The 12,313-nt window shown below is 40.2% G+C and overlaps 1 long non-coding RNA gene across 1 annotated transcript in view; it reads left to right on the top strand.

Moving 5' to 3' along the window:
- LOC146766088 (uncharacterized) overlaps positions 1 to 7,829 on the top strand; it is a 74,711-nt gene extending 66,882 nt beyond the window's left edge. Inside the window, exon 2 of the long non-coding RNA XR_014958544.1 lies at positions 5,091 to 7,829. This is a non-coding gene — a long non-coding RNA (uncharacterized LOC146766088). The remainder of the gene's footprint in view (positions 1 to 5,090) is intronic.
- The last annotated feature ends 4,484 nt before the right edge of the window (positions 7,830 to 12,313 follow it).

The raw sequence follows: 12,313 nt of genomic DNA, 5'->3' as shown, positions 1-12,313 counted from the left end.
TGTTCCTATCTTGGGCCTCTGCCCTCGATTGTGCTGCCATTTTTTAACTTTGTTAGAAACACTCTCAGTCCAATTGGATTATTAGTGTAAATGGCAACTGGCTGGGAAATCTTTTCAGCCTTTTGAGTGCTCTGAAAGGAAATCTTTCATGGCCCTTTGTATCTCACACAACTCACAAATTGTAGTGCAGCCTGCTGCAAGTTGTGTGTAACATTGGCCTGTGATCTAAATTGGCTTAGGAATGCAGTGAGGATTCACAGTCAGTGCAGGGGAGTCTGAGAGAAGCCTCCATCCCTGTGCATGGTGTTGTGCTCTGGCTGCAGTGCAGTGTCCCCTGCAGGCTCTGTCACCCTGCTGGGGACACAGAAAAGTGCCAGCCACACTTATTTCCACACAAACCAGGGACGCACATGAATGCAGCAGAGCTAGACTGAACTTGCAGCAAATTCTGGATCTGCTTCTTCCCATCTTAACTTTAGTTCTTCAAATAACTTAATTTTTTTATGCTGATGACGCTGTTTTCTTTATCACCATAAATCATTGTTTTATGCTGATGACACTGTATTTCTCTATCACCATTAATCATCTATAATGCTTGAGAAGGAAATGTTAATGAAGAATACAATTTATTAAATGTCACCCAGTGGGTGGGCTAAAAGGTGAATTAACTGCAAACCTTATTATAAACAGGGCCAAAATAAAATAATGACCCAAACAGACTTGCAGATCTGGTGTGGGAGGTACTGGAAGAGGTGAGCAGGACAGGGTCAGTGCCTGGGACAGCAAGGAAGGGCTCTGCAGAGTGGGACAGCCCAGCAGAGTGGGGAGGAGTTTGTTTGGAAAACCAAGGGGTTCCCTTGCTGTGTACAGTGTGCTTCATTCAGGAAACCCCACCTGGCACTGCTCTTTGGGAAGGCACAGCAGAAACAGGAATTGGAATTGAACTCTCCTCCCCCTAAGGCTCCCTGCTCTTTGGAAGCACAGGGTACCCTCTGATATTTCCCTTGTCTAATCACAGAATAACCAACTCTGCAAGTCAAGGAGAGGGATTTGAATGGCAGAAATACTGACAAAACAAATACCTCAAGCCATAACTATTACTTGTTTTAAATCTTAATTCAGCTCAATCTTAGATTGGCTAGTTTGTCTCTGCTATAAACTTTAAAGACATGGTAGTTACCTGCCATTTTAGAGATTGCTTCTATACCCTGTCCACTTGTAGCCTGCTTGTTTCCCAGAAGGCACAGATTTCTTTTTAGATTTTAATTTTAAATTTTTGCCACATTTTGATTATGGCAATATTAAATGGGGTCAGTGCTCAGTCAACTGTTAAATAAATTGCAAATTCTACAAAACACAGCCAGCAGAGTCATTACTAACTGTAATGCTGAAACTTCAAGCAAAATTACATCTGGCTACAATGCTATTCAGATGCATAAATTATACAGCCTCTGATTATCTTAAGGAAAATTCAGCTATTAAACTTATTTTATGGGCACAAAACAAGGGGAACTGCCAAAAGGAATCTGTGCATCCTAAAAGTCATGAGAAGAAAAATAATTGGCAAACCTTTTCCGCCTGCAGTTTTATGGAATGTTCTCTCTCCCTCCTGATGTTCAATCAGCCTCCACCACTGGCACAGAGGAAATCACAGTGTCAGAACTGGTGGGGGAGCACAGCCTGTGTAGCTGTGGAACAGCAGGTGGGTCCAGCATTCCAAATGTGACCCCAAATATCCCTCACCTTTCATGGGGACCCAGAGGGGTGAATCTCCAGGGGAGAAAATTGTAATTCAATGCAGAAAACAATAAGGATGCTTGATAGTGGGGTGTTGAGTGTGCTGCAGAACTCCTGAGAGCTTCCCTGGAGCACACGAGGAGCAGCCCCCTGCATGTGCCAGCAGGTCAGATCTCTGACTCGTGTGGGGAAGGATGAAGAGCAGAGCCTGGAGTGGCTGATGGCACAAAAACCCAAATGACATTAGATCACACACCACAGCTGTGCCAGAAACCCCTCAGACTCAGGGGGATGGCATATTGCTTCTTTCCTTGTCCTCCCACACCCAATTTTATTTCAGTATTGCCAGTGTTAAATTCAGAATTACCTTTGAAGAATAGTGAGTACGTTACTTAAAACAGTCCTGTCACCAGATTTCCTGAGTTGCTTCAATGTGTTTTAAACCATTCTTATATTTGACAAGTAATTGCCAAAGTAGGTTATATGCCACTGACCTTTATCAAAGTCTGATTTTTTTCAAGCCTTGTCTCAGAGTTCCGTCCTGTAAAGACATTCAGGGAAGATAATTGCTCCCTAAACTAATTGCCTTCTCTGCTGTTCTTTTCTGGACTTCTGCAAGACAGAGGAAATTTTGCTATTATTTGTTCTTTGAATAGGTCTGAGCTCCTCAGACTGGAGATAAGAGAAGGTACCCGAGTTCTGTTTTTATTCCTTTCTTCTTTCTTGCAACAAGAATTATTAGTCAGGTGCATTGCTGCTTTCTTTCTAGAGTATTTCTATGCAGAATTTGTAGAGAAAATCCTAATTTTATCGTCCAGTATGTGGTTTTATATCAAATATAAATATGGCTAACAGGAATAATGGATAGTGTCTATGAGTACACGAGGGATTATTGCATTTCTGTTCCTAACATTATGCAACCTGAATCTGGTTTTTCCTCACTGATTAATCATAAATATTGAGTATTTCAACATATATTGATCTTTGAGACATAGTTGATCTATGAGGAAGGGAAGATTAATCTTGTTTTAACAAAGCTCTTCTGTTTAATTCAGCTCTGGATAGGTTGTGAGTGATACACTTGGTGGCACAGTTTTAGTCAAGCCACGAGCCACTCCTTGGCTGAGGGATATTGATGGCTGCTAAATATGAACAAAATTATTAATGGCACTGCAGCGTACCAGGGTTTCATGTAAATGTTGGTGTCAGGACAGAGATAATTCCTGTGGTGTTGCAAAAGGAGTTGATTTTTTAAATACGAACATTGAAGGAGGCTCTGTCCCTCCTGTGGTGTGAGTGTGCAGTGTGGCTATGCTAGAAAAAGGAGAATACTAGTCTCTGAAAATAGAAATACACTGAAGGAAAAAATATAGAAGAGAACTTTCATTTCTGACAGAGGGAGAATGTCTCATGTATGAGCAGATTAAAACAAAAAGCAGTAATTGTAAGATTTCTCAGCTACTTCACCTCACTCTTTGTGAGGGTTTCTTTACTCCCTTTGAAAGATATTCAGTATATAGCATTCCTTATGACCTTTATTTACTTATTTTCCAGTATTAAGCTGAAATTATTCCACAGAGATAACTCCTGACCTAGTGTTTTGTACTGCTATAGCTGACAGCCCTTTTACTTGGAGATTTTAAAGTTAGTAGAGCTGCACTGCAGACTTTCACTCTGTGTGTATATGAATGTGAGTTGCAATCTTTTAGGAAAAAATAAACATTTTGAAATTAGGAAGCTATTTAGAAGCACAAATATGTTTGGGGTTTTTAAAAATGCAGTTAAAATGCATAAACATCTTCTGTGTATTTCCTGTAGTTTCCTATCTTCACTTTTGTGACCTGTAACAGAAGTTTAAAAGGAAATTGGAAAAAATATTTCTCTCAATTGAGCGATTAAAAAAAAGTCCAAAAAACAACTATTGCAAATTCTGTAAGCAGTGGATTGTAATCCAATTTTTTACTCCCCCTTCTGGTTGTGGTTTTAAGGAATGCATAGACATGGAAAGCAGGACTAAGATTGTCAATTTGCTATCTGAAAACGTTTTAACATCTATTTCTAACTGTGAAATGTGTAATCTAGGGAGCATATAATTTCTTCTATTAAGATGCTGTGTGTATATAATTTAAAATAACAATGCAAGCAGATATGCCAGTGTTGTGGTGTTTTTCATTTCAAGCAGTTTAAAAAGAGAACAGTTTCTGTTTGCTTGGGATTGCAATCTGGTAGTCCTCCTCACATGGAGCAATGGTTTATTACTTAAATGTTCCTGCCCAGATCAATGTGTTTACTGAAGACACAGAGTATGGGTCAGGCAAGTGAAGTCACAGGGCCAGCACACTAAAGGCTTATTAGTAATGTCAGGTCACTAAACAATGCAATCAGAAAGTTGTTTATTGTAAAATGTCACTTTCACAAGAAATGCATAAAATTCCTCCAGTGTAGCACGAGATGCAAGAGCATAAACTAACCAGGTTTTGTAAAGCAAATTAAAGCCCTTCCATCTGTGTATGCAGAGGTGGATTTCAGTGGGAATCCTTGGCACTACAATGATTTTTAATTTTTTTCTGAGGGGGAGCTGTGGATTTGTCCATCCTCTCTGCAGACATTGATTTTTTTTAAGAGCTGTGTGTGCTCCCATGTCCTTACAGGTGTGGGAATGACTTGGGCACAGCTGTGCCAGCTGTGGATTGGCCCAGGAAAGCCTCATTTATTGGAGACTTACATTATTAGAAGTGTGCTCTTTGATCCATTAGGGAAGCCATCATCAGCCTGGGAGTGCCAGCGATGCTGAGGAGTTTATATGTTCTGAGAGCCCAATAAACACCATCTACTTCACTGACAGAGTGCAGCAGTTTTAGATGCCTGGTTGCTTTCCCAGATTTTGTTGCCTTTCTAATTAAATCAGATTTGGGGATTTGAAATTGAATTGGTGTGAAATACACAATAAAATTCTGTAAGTAGTTGAAGACTGGCAAAGCCTGGCCATGTATTTAACTAGCATGGGAAGTCAGAGGAGCCTGACTACAAGGCTCTCTGCAAACACTTCTAATGCTGTTTTCTATCACTTTTTATTCTGTAAGTGACTTGTGTTCTGAAGTGAGATATGACTTCCCTTCCTGTAGTGTTGCATGAAATGAGATGACAGCAGCATCACATCCTCAAATTTAACTACCATCATCACCATTGAAAAGGAAAAATTGCATGGCCCATAAAGGCATCCTAAAGCTGGTTGCTTTAGGACAAAAGATGACAGCTGGAAAGTGAACTGATCTCCTAAATATAAACCATGTATTCAAAAATAAGAGTAAGAGGTATTTTTGGATAGTAGCACTACTTTGTGTTTGTTTCAGAATGAGCAAGAAATTGGAAACTGGAGATCAAATCTACCAGCTCCATTGACATCGTAGCTGTGTGTTAAATGGAAGGAAGACAGGCCTTCAGGTATGCCAGAAAGAATAACTGAGGAAGTAAATTATGTGACAACAATATCACTTAGGAAAGGATAAAGATGAACATCTCTGATCACAGTGTAAGAGGTATGACATTGTGAAAATGGCAGCTATAAACCAAAGAGGTCTAAGAAGGGCAAGCAGTGTTTCAGATAAAAGTGTAAAACAAGGGTTACTTGCAGTGTAAGGAGAATGAGACACTGAATAGCTGCTGCCTTGGGCAGAGGGGCAGAACTGTTGAACAAATAAGTAGATGAAACCCTCAGTTTCTTATAAATATTTCTCTGTCTTACAGTTAAAATGACCTCTTTGTGAGCTTTTAAAAGATGCAATGGAGCCCATCATTTAGAAAATTTTCCACAATGCCAAAATTCATGTGGAGTTTCTTGGTTATTGCCATTTTGCAATGCCTCATTTCAGGGCCATAAAACTCCAATATAACTAGACAAACCATTGCTGTGACACGTGACAAAGCTGGCATTCACCAACAACACAATATTGTATGCATTTAATTAAAATACACTGCTTACACATTGGGCTGAAATTAAAAGAGGTGCCCACACATGGATCACAGAATGAAGCATGGCCATGGTTAGGGCACAAGGAAATAGGTAATGGCTGTGGCAGTGCAGCCTGTGTCAGTGCAATGCAGGAGCTAATGCATATGCTTAATGCAGAACAGTTTTAAAGATTGTTGGGGTATTGAATTCAGACCACCTTCCTATCCTTTTGAAAGCATTTTTCTTATTTCATACCTCCATAATCCTGTTAAATATGTATAGATTGTGCTCAGGTTATAAGGTGGAATGATTTTTACATGTATAAAAATATGTTGACTAGTGCCTAAATGCTGGACTCCATGGCTGTCAGTGCCTATTGTATATAATTTTCCCAGACACACAGCTAGCCTTAGGCTGTAAAGGTAGGAGCTCTGTGTCAGAAAGACTTTGACAAAAGATATATAGCTTTTAATTTGCCCATGGAACAGAGGGAGCAGATTTATGACCTAAAATATAAGGCTGAGAATTGGCTGTATACTTTCAGCTAATGGGTATAGAAATGAGGAGATTCACAATGGCTACTCCATGCACAGGCTGCCTTTTTTGCATGTTGAATAAATAGTCAAGAAAAATTTACAGGGCTATAATTTCAAACAAAAATCAGGCAAGTGGTAGACCAGTGAATGCATCTTCTATCTCTTCTTGGACTTAGAGTACCTTGTAAAACTGTAATTCTAGCCTTCTTTACTTGATTACTTTGTTTGCATTCATATCAGGCTAGATTATTAACATTTCTTTGTTGGCTATTTTTCATTAAGGGCCTTTGCAGACATTAAAGAGGCTCATAAAATTGTGCAACTCTCAATACCAGTTCCACAGGTAGTAAAAACTCCTGTCAACTTTATCTGAATGAAGTTTCAGTGATTTACACTGGCTGAGGATTTGGCCTGCAGAATTGATCCTGGATTGTGAGAGAGAAACTCTGACGGTGTCCTCTGTTCTTAACTCCTTTGACAAAGATAGCTTTAGAAAACCATTTTGATTTTGTGGATTTATTCTTTGTCCTGGCTGTCAGAAGACATAGCAGTTTAAGATCAAAGGGGAAGAGATTTGAAGATGAAACATCTTTGAACTGAAAACTTCCTGCAGCCCCATAAATTCCAGCAGAGATCACTAAATCAAGTGCAATGATCAGCTGATTTGTGTTAATGATGCACTGACTGAAACCTTCGAGGTGCTGTGAGCTCTGTCCCTCTGCCAAAAGTGATGGAGCCCTGTCAGGGGTCCCAGCCAGGGGTGCCTGGAGCAGCCTTGCAGAGGCTCCTCAGGGTGCTGGGCACGAGCAGGACGGGGGGAGCCCACAGCCAGAGAGATCCCAGTGGCACAGAGCTCTGTGCTCTGTCACCAGCACACCTCACAGGAGCCTGGTGGTGACTCTGAGCTCATCCCTGTGCCTGCATCAAGGGGTGGATCTGGTTTTGGGTGTGGCCAGGAGAGCGCATCCATGGGACACAGATGCATCAGCCCTTTAGCAGGTGCCCCAGGCATGGTGGCTGGGGCTGAGGGATCTTTGAGGGATAAAGAGTTTTTGAGGGACTAAAGGGTCTTTGAAGGACCACAGGGTCTTTGAGTGACTAAAGGGTTTTAATGGTCCCTTTCCTTTCCATGATTCCATGTGAATCTGCAGTGACACAGACCAAACAACCATAGCTCATAATGGCTCTTGAGGCCTTGTTCTCTGCTCCTTTATCTTTGCTTGTTAAACACACTATGGGATGGCAACTCTGCCTCATCTTAAAGAATTTCCGGAGGTTAATAATCCTAAGACTTGGAAATTGGTTATGTTTTGCTCATCAGCTTTCACCAGGTGAATCTGCTGATGGGATGTCCTGGCGAAGTGTCCTCCACCCAAGCTGTCACTGCCAGGCTGGAGGGAGTCCTGGGCTCCAGGAGTGATGGATTTTTCCTTGGAAGCAGTTCTGAGGAATAGCTGCTGTAAGGGAGCACCTGCAAAAGACAGAGACACAAGGACTTGCTTTATTCTTTAATTCTTCACACATTTAAGAACATGAAAACAATAGGTTAGAAAAAAAAAAAAACTCTGGAAGGATTATTCTGATATAATCCCTATTTATTCTTTTGTTTCTACATGTAATATTAGTATTTGCATGCTAATTAGTGATTAGAACTGAATTTTAGGAATAAATTTGTTTTTCTCACAAAACTTATTTTGGGAAGTACACTTTCTACTACATTCATTTTTTTATAGACAGGCAATCTACTTAAGCCTACCTACCAGAGGATAACATAAAGATGTTATTTGAAAATAAATTACTGCCTCAAGTAGCTTCTGTAGTGTATTTGCAAAATGCCAATTCTAGAAGGGCAGTGGAATTATTAACTTAAGATAAATGGCCAGAGATGATATAATTATGAATTCTGTGAGAAGACCTTGTCAGAAGAAAGATATAGATTGGATTTTTTTTTTGCTTTGTTAGCATAATCCATATGAAAAAAAGAATTGAGACATCACAATGACAATGATTCATACTTTCTGTGACTTTCAATGATTTGATTATAGTTTATGGGGGTTTATTTAATTATTTTCTTACCAATAGAGGCTTGGATATTCTTTGTAACTCACTAGATTTTAACAAATGCTGCATTTGCTGAACTGCACAACTGAACTACATTTTCTAAAGTGAAAACAAAAACAAAATAAAATGGTTCTTCCTGCATTTAAAAGTGATACAACCCTGGAGCAAATGGCAGCTTTCCAGTAAAATCATCTTGGGATTTTGATAGAAGAAAATGAAAATGAAAATTCTAGTACTCTAGTACCTGGGATAATGATGCACAACTATGTACAATACTCTTAAAGAGCTGGAGGTCAGGTTTGGTGGCATTGCCTCATATGCTTTTAAGCAGACACTTTATGACTGTAAGCCAGATGGTTTTGAAATTACTGCATAAAGTCCCTCTAACTTTGGCTAATTTGTAGTGGTGGTTTCTAAAGTCTGATTTCCTTGTTCAGATGGAAATTTTCTAAACTCTCTTTTAAAGTTAGAATTTCCTTTTTTGCTGTTGTCTTCATATTCTGGCAGTTTCTAAATGGTGGGCTCAGGGTCAGGGATGGCAGGTTCTGGGAGTGAAGGAGAAGTTTGTTTCTGTTGAAAGATTTTAGAGACTAAGCACTCTAAATGAAAAATGGTGGCATTTAAGTCAAACTCTTCTCTTATTTCTTTCCAGCTTGTTTCTGCTTTGCATTTTAGCATTGAATGAATGCAAAGAAATATAACTTTGTGCATGTATGGGAAATCTTTTATTCTTGCTTTTGATTGTTGTTATGCATTCCAAGCTCTCACACTGATACTCATTTGATTAGTAGGCATAAAAGTTGTCCAGGGCCCAAAGAAACATTAAAACTTGTGGCTGTTACTGCTCTCAGGAGACAGATAAATGCCAATGTCAGTCAGCAATTAAATATGCAAAAGATTTCTTGCATGTGCTAGAAACTTGATGTTACAATTAAAAAAAGGGGAAATCTTATAGATAGAGCAGAATAACAGAAAAAGTATGGAGATCACATCAAACTCAGAAATTAATGAAGTAATTTTTGAATGAAGGAGCTTCTCAGACTGTAATGAAAATTCTATGTAAGATTAGCACTAATCAGTGAGCATCTGAGTTCTCAGTCCAGCTAAAAACTGCCCTGCAAACCTGTGTGCCTCTATGAACCTTGCCCATGGCACCCCAGTTTCATCAATTTTTAATTTTTTTTTTCCATCTGCACACACTCTCTAAGTTCTGCTTCAAACCTGGCACAGAGGCAGCCTTGGTGACAGGGACTTCAGCTTGTGAAGGCTGAGAGCAAAGCTCAGGTGCTTCAGGAGCATTCCTGTCCCCAGCCATGCCCTGGAGAACAGAGCTGTTTCTGGCGTGGCACCTTGAGCCACTACCAGCCACTCATTCCTGCACGTGATGCCTTAGGATTTCAGCTTTTCTATTTTTCATATATTTCCAACCCTGAAGCTCTTTGGTGTATAACTCTAAACTCCATATCCAGTGTGAGCTGCTGCTTCCACATTTTGGGCAGACACAGCAATTCTTCTCCAGGCCTGGGAGTCAAGGACACCTCACTGCCTCGGAGATGGAAACGGAAGTGACTTGGGGGAAGAAAGCTTGGGGTAAATGACTTTATTACCTGAACCTGTAATTGGAAAATTAACCTCCAATATGCAGAAGAACCAAACTTATAAAAGTGTGAAAACCCATGACTTGCTGTCCATTTTTGGGTGTAACCCCTAAGGAGGGCTTTGTCTGCCCAAAATGTAACTGAAGAACTGCTTTTTATTCCCTTAATTTTGTCTGACCTCTGTTTTTGGTTAGTCCCAAAAGGCATCACAGGAACAAGCCCTTTGGTCCCACACAGCCCCTGGGGAAGCTGCTCCCCAAGGAGTGTCCCACCCCTTCCCAGCACTTCTGCTTCCTGATGGCACCTACAGTTCTTGTCCAAGGGCTCAGGAAAAATGAACAGACCCTCACAGGGGTTTCTTTGGGGAAAAATTGCTTTTACTGCACTGCAGCTCTTCAGCTATCATCATATATTCATGTATGTTCTTCCCCTTTGTCAGAAGAGAGAAAAATTTTCTAGGATTCATTTAAGAGCTCTTGAAAATCCTTAGGAAAATGAATGAGCAACTTCCATCCCAGTGGGAGGGGGGGGGTTTCATTGGAATTGGCAGCTTCTAAACATAAAATACACACAGGGACACCCGGAGTCACTCTTTGGGGTCTGGTGTGTCAGGATGGTGGAGGGGAATCAAGATTTGCTTACTCTTCCTACCTATACATTTCCTTCCCATTCAGGAAATGCTGGCATGGCCCCTCTGTGCCATTCTGTCGAGAGGCAAGAAGATATTTTTAATAGCACTGTCGCTTTTCAACCAATCCAGTGACAGATATGAGTGAATAATATAAATTCTCTAGCCATTCCTTGGCATTTATTTCAATGTAAGTGTATTTTTTTTTCAAGTAGAAAACCCAATAGTAATTTATCAAGGGACAAATCATTTTTTCTGGGCAGTGGAGTCTGCAAAATCCCCATTTTTAAAGCACTAAATCTCCTTCCTTTGACAGGAGTAAGAAAGCATTAAAAGCTTTGATTTAGCTGGATCATACAAAATAGTTTCTCATAATTATCCTTTTGGATGATATATGCTTGTCTTTTTTCCCCTTCTTATTAAACCTGAGGTTTCCATTTTTCATCCAGCTGTATTACTAAATTAAATTGCCTTTTGTTGTATTCAAGTTAAGCACTTTGCCGAAAGCTTTCCTTGTTCAGGGAAATAACATTTACCCAGCGTGCTCCCTGTTTTACTGTTTAAATTTACTGTTTGCAATTTTTTGGTTTGCTAAACAATTGGAGGTTATTGTTTGTTTTAATAGGAATAATGAATCAGTGGAATTTAGTGTTTTATCTTAGAGTACAGTATCCGGGGCAGGGGGAGGGGAAAAACTCCCAAGGAATTCTTATTTTGAATTGAAATGTAAATTGCCAACATGACAGAAAAGGGTTCTTGCGTGTCCAGCTTTAGAAACTTTTCATTTTTATTGCTGCATGAAAAGGGACTCTAGTTGGCTGTGGAAGAATACCATGGGGAATATAGTCACACTCATTGACAAAATAATAGAAAATAGTTTAATATGCCACTTTCCTTGGACAGTTTGCATCTGCACATTAAAAAATTGCTGTGAAAGCCAGAGGCAGCTTCAGACAGAGTTTTAATTCTGTTCTTGCAAGGAGAAAGCTGAAATTTGGACTAAATGGACTAAATCATAGAAAAATCTATACCAAAATATAATAAAAGACTACCCATGATCACCATAGCAAAATAAGTTCCTCGTTGAAAGATTAATGAGATGCTGTTCAAGAAACTACCCAAAGAAATTAATTCAGAGTTCGCTGCTTGTCATGTACTTGTTTCAGCTGAATTCTCAAGGAGCATGGGATGGTGGGGCAGCCTCCCTGCCTGCTGTCCCCTTCTTGCTCAGGAGATTTCAGATCCTGCCCCAGGTCACTCATTGCTTGTCCCTTGCCCTGTTGCTGGGAAGGTCCCAGTGCTGGAGGTGGCCTTACCTGGGCAGTTCCAGCCAGGCTTTGTAGCCATGGTGGCCAGAACAGAGCCTGTAACAGCCCACACAGCTCTCTTGAACACTGGCTCAAAGTTAACAATGGTGTGCATTATACAAGGCCTGATTAATATGGAATTGAAGGTGGTAAAGTGAGCCAGTGCAGCTTTATGAAAAATAGAATGTGATAAACTGTGTGATGGGCTTTTGAGGAAATTCTAAATGTCATCATACAACCATCCCTGGTAGAGATCCATCTGTGGGGTTGGGTTCTGTGCTGTGGAATTATCACTGATAATTAAAGTGGTGGAAGATCAGCATGATGCTCCAGTGGGTCTGGTGGGGAAGAGATTCTGAACGTCACCAGGCTTTCCTGGTGTGATCAGGTGAAGGAGGAACTGGCTTCTGTGGAGAGGCTGGAGCAGAGTAATGAGAAGGATCAGAGAGCTGGAAAAGAAAGCACAGAAATCCATATAAAACAGGAAACAGGAT

This window comes from Lonchura striata, chromosome 14, assembly GCF_050655825.1.
Source record: "Lonchura striata isolate lonStrDom1 chromosome 14, ASM5065582v1, whole genome shotgun sequence".
NCBI classification, from domain to species: domain Eukaryota; kingdom Metazoa; phylum Chordata; class Aves; order Passeriformes; family Estrildidae; genus Lonchura; species Lonchura striata.
Note: the sequence above shows the minus strand (reverse complement) of the source record. Positions and strands in the feature narration are given on the sequence as shown.